The sequence below is a fragment of the Papio anubis genome, chromosome 15, assembly GCF_008728515.1.
Source record: "Papio anubis isolate 15944 chromosome 15, Panubis1.0, whole genome shotgun sequence".
In the NCBI taxonomy this organism is placed as follows: Eukaryota; Metazoa; Chordata; class Mammalia; order Primates; family Cercopithecidae; genus Papio; species Papio anubis.
In genome coordinates, this window is record NC_044990.1 from 21,742,270 (window position 1) to 21,755,561 (window position 13,292).

At 41.0% G+C, this 13,292-nt stretch overlaps 1 protein-coding gene across 17 annotated transcripts in view; it reads right to left on the reverse strand.

The window, feature by feature from the left end:
* ENOX1 (ecto-NOX disulfide-thiol exchanger 1) overlaps positions 1–13,292 on the reverse strand; it is a 583,643-nt gene that overhangs the window by 23,608 nt on the left and 546,743 nt on the right. The window lies entirely within an intron of this gene.

Below are 13,292 nucleotides of genomic sequence, written 5' to 3' on the forward strand. Positions count from 1 at the left end.
GAAGGACTAGCATATTGAGCAGTGGCGGGGAACCTGCAGGAATGATAGAGAACAGGTAGGGAGAGCCAAATGGAAGAAGAAGAATTCAGAAGGTTTGAACAAATTGGTTGACAGATGTTCCCAGAACAGGAAGTGGTTATAGGAGAGATATTTAGACAGTTAGTACAAAGCAACAAAACTGGTCAGATCCAAGAATACAGGAAGTATTGGGAGCATGCCGAGCCTGCAAAAAGTGAAAACCACACCTGAAGGCATTCAAAGAAAAATAAACTCAGCACATGCCATCAAAACAGATCTATGAGCTTAATTTAACTTATGAGCTACTACTTTGTAATCCAGGGGTAATTAGAAATTGCCAAGAAAGAAGGCTCTACTGAGAAACTGCAGTTGGTAGTATCTGATGAGCATTTGAGAGGCTCCTCTTAAGGTCCCACTTATTTGCTGAAGACCAAGTGATGAAGACTGAATGAGAAATGAAAATGGATAAGGTAAAGAATTGAGAAAATCACAATGATGTGATGATATATCACAGGGAAGACCTTGGTTGGCTAGAGGGTACAACAGGCCTCAGGCTGATGGTAGGAAAATCCCAATAAGGACAGGAGTCAGAAAGAGTTTGGGGAGTGGTCTAAGCTAAGTCTGGAGCCAGCTGTACATCAAAGGTTACTAGAGACGAAAGATGCTCTTACAAATCAAAAACAGGATCTTGAGAGCCAGCCTCAATGGAAACACAATCAAGAATTTTAAAATAGAACAAATCCAAAGGCTTATTATGTATATGGGATTAGAACATTTATAAAGAGGAATTGCAGGAAAGGAAATAGAAATTCCTCCTATAATAAAATAACATTTGGTACTTTCCTATTAGGCTGATTAGGCACTTTCTCGATTGGAGCAGAGCAGGTCTGTATGTACACATCATCTTTCTAGGGTAGTGGGGTCAGTGGGCCTGCTGAATTCTGTTAGTTATATGCCCTAAGGACAAATAGGTCCCACAGGGACTTGGCACTGGACTTCCGGGCCTGGGAGGTTAAGATTGCTGAGCAGATGCAGGCTGAGGCTCTGTAAGGTCTCCCGAGAGAGGTGTAGGAAGAAAGAGGATGGAAGAACATTAACCAGGATAATGACTGCATCATTAAAAAAATACAAAAAATGAACCCTGGAGCTGAGTGGAAATAATATCTCCAAGACAGGGTGATCTGTTCACAGCCTAGATGATAATTGGGGCCAAATGAAATTATTCAGAATGAGTTTAGCAGATAACAGGCCCACATTAATTGCCAAGACTGAGTGGTGTCCTGGGGCCATCACACAGTTGAAGATCCAGTTTCATTAAGGGAAATGGACTGTAGAGGGCAGGCAGATGTCAGGAGCCAGCAGAGAAAGGCAAGGGCAGAATAGACAGACCACCTGAGAGTGCTGTTTTCTTCCCAGGTCCAAAAGTGGAGTCACATAGAAAGGGGCACTCTAAGCAAGGCTCAAAGAAATGCTGCTGAATCAACAGTGTCTACAAGGAGCCAGATAAGACTCAGTGATTCTTGCTTTGATGATGTTTTAGGGTTGGAAAAATTAGTATGGAAAGATAAGAGTCTTAGGGTCACCGTTCTGTGGAAGTATTTCTTGAGATTGGATACTGGAGTGTGTGCTCTGCTGACCACAAATGGTGTGCTCTCACGCAGTCATGGCCAGTGACTGGAGTGGACACATCTCTCTGCATGGTTCCCACAACAGTCCAGCAGGCCTGGGCTTGACGGAGACCCAAGGCTTGGCAGATATCCCAGCTTTTGGGGACATCTGTGAGTTTTGTTCAGGTTGGAGACGGAGTTGTTTTTCTGACTCCTCTAGGAGGGAGAAGAGCTATGCTGGAAGTGGTACAGGATCATTGAAGCTGATCAGGCAGGCTCCAAGGAATGTTTGCATCTTATAATAAACTGGCCTTAAGAATCTCCAAAAGGGAAAACATCATTTCCATTAGAATCAAGGGTGTGCCCAAGCATATTAAATAATCTATAGCATCGAGTGAAGTGGACCAACTTGTGACCACTCAGAAGAGTCACTACTGACGAAGCTCTAGATCCTCAACCTGCCTTGGGCATGGTATAAGCCCAGGCTCTTGCTGACAGAGTCACAGAGCTAATTAGATGGGTGAATGCTTATGTCATCCGTTTTGCCAAAGAGCACAGTTAAAGTTAATATAATTGTGTTTCAAGGGATAGAAGACAGGATAGTGATTTTAGACAGCCACATTATATGTTGTGGTTTTACTTTTTCCAACTATTAAAAAAGGAGAGTTTTGTTTTAATGACTTTAATCATGGGTTTAATCATGTGTTCCTTAGAAAAATAAGGTTAATTTGATTTGTCTGTATTTATATTGGTATTGTTCAGTTGAACAAGATAATGACAAGTATTGATAACCTCCAAGTTTGGGGTAGTCTACAAAGTAGATATAAGCAACAACTGTACCCTCTCTCTCTGTTTTTATTTAATGTCTAGAAATAGAGCTGCATCATCATGATTGGTTAAGGTGAAGGGAATACACAGAATGTGGAATTAATTAATTCCCAAACCAATTCCCTGTTGCATTTAAGCTAAGTCTGTTTTTACTTTCAGCTACCGAATAAATATTTATGCTACATACAGACATCACATGCCTACTATATGCCAAGGAGTTCTAAGTTTTTAAGGATATGGCATTCAAAGTGATCAGAAGTGCAAGCTTACCCAGGGACCAGCCAGCAATTCTTATAAAAGGTCTAAAAGAAAGAAATATGAGTAGATGAAGCTGGAGAAGTAGGTAGATCATGGTAAGAAGTTTAGATTTTATCTGGGAGGCTTGACAAGTGAAGAGTTTTCAGCTCTGCGTTTTAGGACATTGGTTTGGAGGCAAATGAAACTGGAGTCAGCCTACTGCAAAAGTGTATCCATTTTTACCTTTTGATGATGACAGTCAAAACCCAAAATCAATGGTATGCAAAGTGCAAACAGCATTTAAGAGGTAGAACTAAAAAAAAAAAATCTGGTGACCTGGCGGCTGATGAAAACATTGAGAACAAGTAGGTGGCTCAGTGAATAGGAAAATGGAGAAAGAAGCTAGTCTGGAAGAAGATTGCGTGTTCAGTTTTGGAAATGTTCAACTTAAGGTTTCTATAGCATCTTGTCAAAATATTTTGGAGGAAGTAGGATGTGCACGTTTCTGAACTTAGAAGCAAGGCTCTGACAGCTCTTTTTATGGGGCCTTTCTCTGGTTTTGTTTGCAGCAGGAAATCTTGATGTTTTCTTGTGGGACAAAGAGCAGGCTTGCTTACACTTGATATAAAAAATGTAGATTCCCAAGCTCAGTGTTTCTATCTTGTAACACAAACCACTGCATGTACTGGCATCCTTCTGGGCCCCTCTACGGAGATGCTTAGGTTATAAGATCCATGAGAGGCAGTCTGGTGAAGCCAAAATTCTTCTGAGAACAGTCTCTCAGTTGGATTTCATATTCTCTACACAGGACATTCCAACTAATCTTTTTAGTAATTGGGGAACACATATTATGGGACACTGAATCATAAATGATGCATAGTTTTGCTCCTTTCTTAAAAAATTCATGGTCCTTATTACTCTCTCCACCCCAAGTCTCTAGAGAATGGAAAGGACCTTATCAGAATGGGAAAGTTTTATCATTAGACACATAAAGTTATGAAGACCCTTTATCCTTTTATCACCTTAAAATCCTTTAGCCTGATAGATGCAACATGCCCAGAAGAATGATGAGTCTACAGATATTCCGGAAAAGAGGTTCCAGATGCCTAGCCATTACAAAGTAGAAGTGAGTGAGCGGGGATGGGATGCGAGGTGAGGAAGGCTACTAAGTACAAATTGTTAGTGGTATACAAAGTACACAGTGGGAAGGGAACATGAGGATGGAGACCAAGAGTGTCCTCCCAGTGAGATCTATTGGATTATGAAGTAGTCTCCCAAAGGAAGTGGCAGGAACACAGTAAAAGCACCCCAGACTAGAAAATGCACTGCAGGTAAGTAACAATTCTGCACTTGACATGAGATTGGAGATTACCTAATAAATCTTTTCTCAGTCTACGTTTTAACTCTAATTTCTGTGATACTTACAAGGAGTCATTAAAGGGGCTGGAGAAGAGGTTTTCAGTAACTGGAAACTAGATATCACAGACTTTTAAAGAGATTTCTTAAGGAGTTAGCTACTCGAAGGCAGAAATTTCCCTTCTAAGAGTCCTCATCACTTACTTTGAGAAATGATCAAAGTAAGTTATCATTTAGAGGAGCTCTTTTTCAATAGTTTACTGAGCTAGAATAGTGCTTTGTTATTTTTTGTTTCTCTCCACCTACCCAAGCCCCTAAGGACCAAGAAAATGGCTTCCCCGGCTTGTAAAATCCTTCTGTTACTGCTTTCACTTAATTATTCCTGTGGTTTCCTTACCTTTAGGGCTGTTTTCTTTCTGTTGCAAAGCTTCTTGAATACATGTTGTCCACCTGTGTGTACTGCCTCATCATCTGAAATCTCAGCTTTTCCATCAGTCACTCCAACAAATCTGCTCTGAATATATTTCCAGTGACCCTCTTCTTGCCAAATGATTATTTTCTCAGTCCTCTCACCATGTGATATTTGACACTCTTGACACTGGCCCCTCTTAAACCATCTGCCTCACATCTGCTACACAGGAGGTCCTGGTCTTTTTCCTCCTAATTTCTTGTTTAGTCTTCACTGGCTTTTTTGTTCCCTCTGCTGGCCCAGTGAATGTAACGAAGAGGCTACTCTCTTCCTCCTCTTCTCTAGCTTTGGCCCTTTCCAAAGTGTGGTCCCCAATTTTTCTTCTCTGTTCCCTTTTATTAGAGTTCTTTCATTCTCATGGATTCAGCTATCATCAAACTTAATTATTTAAGCTTCTGTTCTTTACCACCAACTGACCACTGGGCTTGTCTGCTTGAATTTACCAATGCCCAGTTCAAATTCAGAATGGGAGGTGGCCATGAGGCAGTGGAAGAGACACTAAATACTTGGGTTTCAGCCTTGGCTCTTCCTGCAACAGCCGGGTAACCTTGGCAAATTATTCAGCATCTTCAAGACCCAGATCACTTTTCTAAAAATGAGGGTGCTGGGTAGGGCCAATCATCTTTGAATAGTAGTTGATGGAACCTCATTAGCTTTATAGAGGTGACATGGATGGCCCATGGGGACACATCTCTGGAATTCTACTCTTTTACTCCTTTCTTTTGTTTAATGATACAGGGCTCCTATGTAAAGCTTCATTTAAAGAAATGTCCTTAGACCGGGTGCAGTGGTTCACGCCTGTAATCTCAGCATTTTGGGAGACCGAGGCAGGTGGATCACTTGAGGTCAGGAGTTCGAGACTAGCTGGCCAACATGGTGAAACCCTGTCTCTACTGAAAATACAAAAATTAGCTGGGTGTGGTGGTGCAGGAGAATTGCTTGAACCTGGAAAGTGGAGGTTGCAGCAAGCTGAGTTCACACCACTGCACTCCAGCCCGGGGAACAGAGTGAGACTCTGTCTCAAAAAAAAAAAAAAAAAAAGTCTGAGTCCAGGTCTTTCCTGATGTAATTTTCTAAACTTCTATAATTTTATGTCTAAAACCCAGTTCACCTCACTCATCAAACTGCATCCTCTTCTAACTTTTCTGTTTTTATTAATGTGAGCATTATTCTTCCACTTGCTGGCACTCAAACCCTCATTTTGTCTTTGATTCATTCTCTACTATCCCCTAAGTGCTTTTAAGATGTCTCTAAATCCAGATTCTCTCAAGTGTCTGTGAGATGTCTCTCGTGCCGCATTCCCATCTCCACTACTGGTGCTCTACTCCCAGTTCTACTTGTTTCATACTTTGTTTTAGGGATGTGGTCTCACTGTGTTGAGCAGGCTGGTCTTGAACTCCTGGCCTGAAGCGATCCTCTTGCCTCAGCTTCCCAAAGCACTGGGATTACAGGTATGAGCCACTACACCTGGCTGATTTCACACTTTGACCCCTTTGCTGCAGGAACCTCCTACTTCGTCTCTGCCTCTAGGCTCTTCCTCTTCCAGTCTGTCTTACATAATACCACCGGTCAATTTTCTAATATGTGACTCTTATCTCATCCAACTCTGGTTTAAAACTTCAGATGCTTTCTGACAACCTACAGAAAAAGTCAGATGCTACTGCTTGGCATTTGGGGCCTACTCCTATCAAACTAGCCTATCTTCTTTCTATGCTATGTCCGGAAATGCTCTTAGAAAGCTCTCTCCTTTTCCTTGCCATTTCCTACGTACATTTTACACACAGCACAAGTCCCGTATCTCTCAGAGGCATCTGTTTCAGGCCACTTGCAAGGCTTCCTTATCTGCACACATTTCCTACGCCACTTATATGGCAGTTCATCGCTTATATATCACATTTCACCTTTTTGTTTCCTCCATAAAACCACTGCCGCCTTTAGACAGTAATCACAGTGATCTAAGCACGTGAGGCAGAATGGCTGAATGGAAGCTGTGTTCTAAATCTGTCATATTATTTACATACTAGATAACTTTAGGCAGGGCATTTCTCTAAGCCTTAACTGTTTTAAATGAAAAACATGGATAATACCCTATGCCTCTTCCCCATGGTTGCTGTGAGGACCAAATATAAGTGAGACAGTGCTTTCACAACTATAAATTTCTAGGAATATATTGCGGCATCATTATTACAACCATTACTCACTTTTATGATTCACAGGATTGACTGGATACAGAACAAGCGCTGATATATACTTAGGGTACTGAATCCATGCAATAATTCTGTATAAGACTTTGACTAAAATTATATAAAAATATTTTTGCAAAAATGATAACTGTAGTTGTGTTCAAATAGTCGATATTTTCTATTTTCTCTTTTTCTGTGTCAGTGTTATTATCCTTATAATTAAAGAAGAAAGAAAAAGAAACCAATGATATACAGTTGTTGTTTTGAAGAGCTATATGTAAGGATAGCCAGTTGCTGAATACTTAATTAACATACTGAGTGACACCACCCACCCCCTAAATAGAGAAACCACTGCCAGGTGACTTCGCCTGTGACCCTCCAAGGGCTGGTGGCCTCCATAGCTGCTAGTGCAAGGTGAGTGGGACAGCTGATAAGATCTGTGTAGTAAAGATTCACCATGTCACACCTGACTCTGCCAGCAGCATATCGCAAGGCTCGTTTTCTTTCCCTGCCCGCTTGTTCTGTGGCTGCCTTTTGCTGTTGGCTCAGTTCTGCTAATTGCTCATAGGCCCTACTCTTAAACATCACACTTCTTGAAATCTGGGGCCCTATAGATAATTGTCAAGATGTCTATCAGCGACATTCTTATCCTTTACTCCCATTTTGCAAAGTATCAAAAGCAATTCATCAAATGATATGCCAGTTGCCTATAACCTTCAAATTATTCCTTATATGATTAGAACTGTGGTTGGGGGAGGATGGAGAATGGAGATACCCCTCACACTTTCCTTTATGAGCCAGAGACTAGCACATAGCAGGTGCCCAGTGGCTGATACATGAAAGAATGAGCCACAAACAATGGCCTGGAATATTGTAAACATGATGATTTGGACATAGAAGACACTGGTTTTATTTGCCACTGGCCTGCTGTGTTCCTTTGTTTCGTTTTTGCTCTTTGTACAAAGACAGGATTGAAGTGGATGACCTCCACAGTGTCTTCCTGCTCCCTGATTCCATGCCTGCTCTGTGCCCTTTTCCCTGACGTGGACCTTCCCTTCAGATTCAGGTAGCCAGCTTGGTACAGACCATATAAACTTATCCTTTATTTCTGATGCCAATAAGAATTAGAGAGGAAAGAGGAAGCAGAGTGAGAAAAACAATTAAAAACCAAATGGATGAGGAAAGGATTGATAAGCATGAGTGACTAAGCTTTAGAATTTTTTATGGTTTCTTATGGGAACATAAGAATGCACCCATCCCCAACGAGTGAGCAGGATCTCAGGAATTTCCTGTGGGGCAGAAATCCTGAGGCCTTGATGATCTGTTGTGAAATCTTGGCACTGCTCCTCCTGAGGGACATGGGCTCTCACCACTTCTGCCCTTTCCTAGAAGCCTTTGATGATCAAGGTCTGTACAAGGGGAGCCTCAAAGACCCAACAGTTTTCAGCACCAGAGAGACAATCTGAAAGCAGATGTGTGGGGCTCCAGGATGCAGTGATTCATCATGATGTGACCATATTTTACATTCTGAGATGTTCCACCTCATTGGGGTTCAATTGCTGGATCGGGAGCACATACATTATGTCTTTAGACAACTCCAAGAACTGTGTTTTCTAAGATTTCCAATTGCAAAGATTAAAATAGGCGAGAACTGGTTACGGGTCACATAAAGGACCCTTTAAAGAAAGATGAAAACAGTGTAGTTTAGTGCCAGAGATACCCAGATACAGCATTTATCCTGGTGGCCTTCTTTCTAGGTCATCATTGGTTATATTTATTTAACAAACACCTGTACAGTACTTACTATATGTAGGAAGTGTTATAAGCACTTGACAAATATAAACTCAATTGTCATAAGCGCTCTTCGAAGTCAGGCTATTACATTCTCAATTTACAGGTTAAGAAAATGAATAATGAGGCTAATGACTTGTCCAAGGTCACACAACTAGTTAGAAGTAGGCTCAGGATCTGAACCAATGTTGTTTCGCTCCAGAGTCCTAACCACTGCACTAGGTTGCTGGTTGCGTGGGTATTGAGTGCCTGTGGCGCTCTGTGACCAAATCCCTCCTGAGGGCTGTCTATAGTCCTAGCTCACTCAGGAGCCAATAAGGCTCCACGCAGGCCTGGTGAGCTGTGCTTCTTGCACAAACATGAAAGGAAAGGGGAGCAGGGAGGAAGCCACTGAGGCGCTGGCTGAGGAGCAGCATTAGCAGGGACTGAGGGGGCTGGCTGGCTGCTGCTGTTGGTGGTGACGGATTTCTTTAGTGTGACTTTTAACCACAGTCTGTGCAATGGGGAGGGATTTCAAAGGCAGGGTGCTGGGGCCAACAAAGAAGAAGAGGTGGGACACATGCTTTCTTGACTTGAAGGATGTGGGTGTGGGAAAGCCAAGGTCAAAGCAGCACTCCAAAAGACTGGCTGGGCCACATGCAAGATTGGCTGGGCAGGTGGAGAGGCTCAGGCAAGGAGGACCCCGGTGCTTCTCCAGTCACACCCCAAGGGTGTTGCAATAAGATGGAACCACAAAGGTGGTGGGAAGAGAGAGAAAAGGTGGATACAGAAGCCATTCTGAAGGAAGAATGGAAAGATTCTATGTGTGAAGCAGAGAGGGGCGAGTTAAAATCATTTAAACAAGTCAAGTCTACATAGCTAGCAGAATATGGATACCAGAATCAGAGATCATGAAGAATTAGAAGTATTGCCTCTAGGCTGGGTACAGTGGCTTGCACCTGTAATCCCAGCACTTTGGGAGGCCGAGGCAAGCGGATCACCTGATGTCAGGAGTTCGAGACCAGCCTGACCAATATGGTGAAACCCTGTCTCTACTAAAAATACAAAAATTAGGCATGGCAGCATGCACCTGTAATCCCAGCTACTTGGGAGGCTGAGGCAGGATAACTGATTGAACCCGGGAGGTGGAGGTTGCAGCGAGCCGAGATCGCGCCACTGTGCTCCAGCCTGGGCAACAGAGGAGACTCCGTCTCAAAAACAATAATAAATAAATAAATAAATAAGTATTGCCTCTAATATTTTAAAATATTGGAGTTGAGGTCTTAGAAAGGCAGCTGGAAATAGGGAAGATGAGGGTCATGGGCTCTCACCACCTGTGCCCTTTCCCAGCAGCCTTCCATGGTCAAGGTCTGCCCAAGGGAAGCCTCAGGAGATTATTCACGGTGGTACTTCAGGCTGTGAAGGGTGTGAACTTGAGTAGCTACAGCAGTGGGAGTTACATTTTCTACACACTGAAGAGAAACACAGCTATTTTTGAGATCAAGTGTATTTTTTCATTTGGTTATGTTCACAGTGGCACTCAGGCTGGGAATACCCCTTTCTGGCCTCTCTCTTGCATGGTCCCAGTGTACCTGTTGTCCCTACAGAAGTAGCAGCAGTGCTGCCTTTCACCCTCAAAGACATTGGTTTGAATTTTATGTGATCACTGTACCTACAGTCTCTACACAGCAACAGTGTCCTCAGTACCTGGCACAGTGCTCTGTACACAGATGCAACTGGTGTTTTTAAAAGAAAAAATATCAATAGTAGACCCTCTAATATTACATCAAATGAATTTGTTACTACATAGAGAGGCCAGACCTCATGGGTGAAAATCACTGGCCATCATAAGGGTTTGGTCAGTACCCTGGGCCTGGAGTCAGAAGTCTATGAGGAATATATATGTATAGCGGATAGTGAAAAAAACTATGCAGTCACTTTGGGCAGGTAATTTTACAGCCTTTTAGTCCCTAAATGCATTTATTGTAGTATCATTTTAAAATAACACAATTTCTTTACTCTCGTAGACTGAAGGACGTAAGGAAGTTAGTTTTTCATTTGTATCTATTATTAATGCTTTCAGTGTTTTAAGTATTAACTTTTAATTTTTTTGGAGACCAAACCATAAACTTATAACCTTTTTCCTTTCTTTTCCAAAATATAAGATATATTTCCTACATGACTTTCTTAGTAATAACCTTTGTTTTCTCATTACAAATAAAAATATGTATTCACTGTAGAAAATATATGAAATAAAGATTAAAAATTAACTGAAATTCTACTGAGATATAAATGCTATTAACATTCAGATATTTGCCTTTTATAGTTTATATATAACCCCCTCCCACATATATATAACATATATATGTGTTGTCATATATACATGTATGTATATATTGTTTAATTCTTATTTGAAAAATAGGATTATGATACATATATAGCCCCCAAATAGAATATTCTACATAAAGAACAGAGACTTTGATAGGAAAGGATCATTTCAATTTCTTAATGTTTCCCATTAAATACTAAGATCACTGCTGCCTGGATCATAACTTAATAATGACTATCACAGTTCACACCATGCTTAAATTGTGGTCTCAAGCTGGCAATTAAATGACTTTCTTTTGGTCTAGTTTTGTGACAGTCACATTAAAAATGATCTAAAAACGAGAAAAAGAATCCCTTTGTGTCCAGTAACCACATTCATTATTTAAACTGTTAAGTTGTAGTATTTTATTTCTAGTTTTACTATATACCACTGTAGACATAACCAAATGAAAAAATACACTTGATCTCAAAAATAGCTGTGTGTTTCTCTTCAGTATATAGAAAATGTAACCCACACTGTTATAGCTCTGAAGTCCACGCCCTTCACAGCCCGTAAAAGTACGAACATGAAAAATCTTCTCAACCAATAAAAATAGAGCAGCAAACAGAAGAAACTAAAGTGAAATACTTTTTTAAAATGTATGTATGTGCATCCAGAATTAGTCGGTTTGATTTATCTTGTATGATACTAACTCTATTGCTGGGAAAGATTAATTGTATTATGGTGCTCTTGGCATGTTATTTTCTCAGTTCATTTCTCAGTATGACATTTCTTCTTTTTCTCTGCTACAAAGCACCCACCATCATAACTTTCACCTGCTGAGTTTATGTTACTAATGATAATATTAAAACTTAGAGGGTTGTTTGACCTTTATAGTGGTAAATTAGGTCATCAAAATAGGTGGGACACAATCTGATAAATGGGAAAGAGAAAGATTTGATTATTATTAAAGTAAAATCAAATTTTACAAGGTTTTCCTGGCATACTATGAGATCTTAGTAAACACTGAATATCTTCCTTCTCTCACACCCCCAAATTGAATTCTCTCTATTCACCGCTGCCTTGCATATGCCACATGTGACAACTGTTCCAAGAACCAAGTGTTTCTGATTGCTCCTGCATGGTGCATTGGAGATCCTCTGATTATAAACCAAATAATACAAATAATAGTGGTGATAATACTACTAACAGCCCTTATTGAGTGCTGGGTAGATGACAGGTGCTGTTCTCTTACTATCTCCATTTTACAGATTAAACACTGAAGTACAAGTATGCCTCACTGTTTAATCTGTAAAATTGAGAAAATAGTGAGTAACTTCCTTAAGTTTACACACCCAGAAGTTAGTGGCATCATGACTGGGCCCCAGGCAGTCATACCCCAGGGCCTTTAGTCCATGCTGCCTTCTGTCTGAATGACCTCTCAGGAAACTATAGCTTCTCCACTTGGTTCAAGCCCTTGATCCCACGCCAAGTCTGTTCCTTACTGAGAAGTCTGCAGTCAGTCTTGAGTGAGTCCCTTTTCAGTTGTGTGCCCTCTCTTCATTGGGCCATGTGCTCCTGGAGGACAGTGACTGCTCTGTGATCCAATGTGCTCCCAACAGGCGGCACTGTGCCTGTCATGTGGACTTGGATGGACCTTGTTAGGAGTGGCTAGTTATGGGTCCAGTGATCTTTTTTGCGTATTATCCAAATCAATGTGATTTCTTAAGAACCAGAGTCTCACAATTACTAATGATGTATTTTCTTTTGGGGTTGAATGGCAGCAAAGTTCAACATTTGGATTAAATGAAGTATCTGTACACCTAGTTCAGTATAATTGGATTGGAATTTATTGAGCCTCCTCCTCTTTTCATTTATTGAGCACCTACAATAAGGGTACATTTTGTGTTAAGACAACAAGATTCAAAGATGAATAATAGTGGTTCCTGCTATCAAAGAATGTAGGAGTCTAGAGGGCAGCCAGCTATGTAAAATGCATTAAAATACAGTATGACATAAGCCATGTAAAATACATCAAATACACTATGATACACACCATGACAAAGAAGAGCCAGGGTGCTGGGGAAGCCCAGAGGGGCACCTAGCCTGTCCTGGGGTGGAGAGTCTGTGGAAAAGTATGGTCCACAGGCTGGTAACACTGGCATTATCTGGGAGCTTACTAGAAATGCAAATTCTCAGGCCCCAGCTTGGACCTGCCCAATGGAAAACTCTAGGGTGGGGCCCAGCAATCTGTGTTTTAAAAAGCTGTCTTAGATTCTATTGCTTATTAAAGTTTGAGAAGTATAACCTCAGAGAACATAAGACTCACAGATATAACAATTAGACAAGAAAACATATCTAATTAAAACCTGTAAAATAAGAAAGTTGGATGATGTGATCTCTACCACCTCAGTTTTAACTGTCAGTCCACAAGACTTTTATACACATCTTAAAGTTAACTGGAGTGATGTGTGTTTATCTTCAAGATCACCTGCAGATAATAGGCAGAAGGGAAG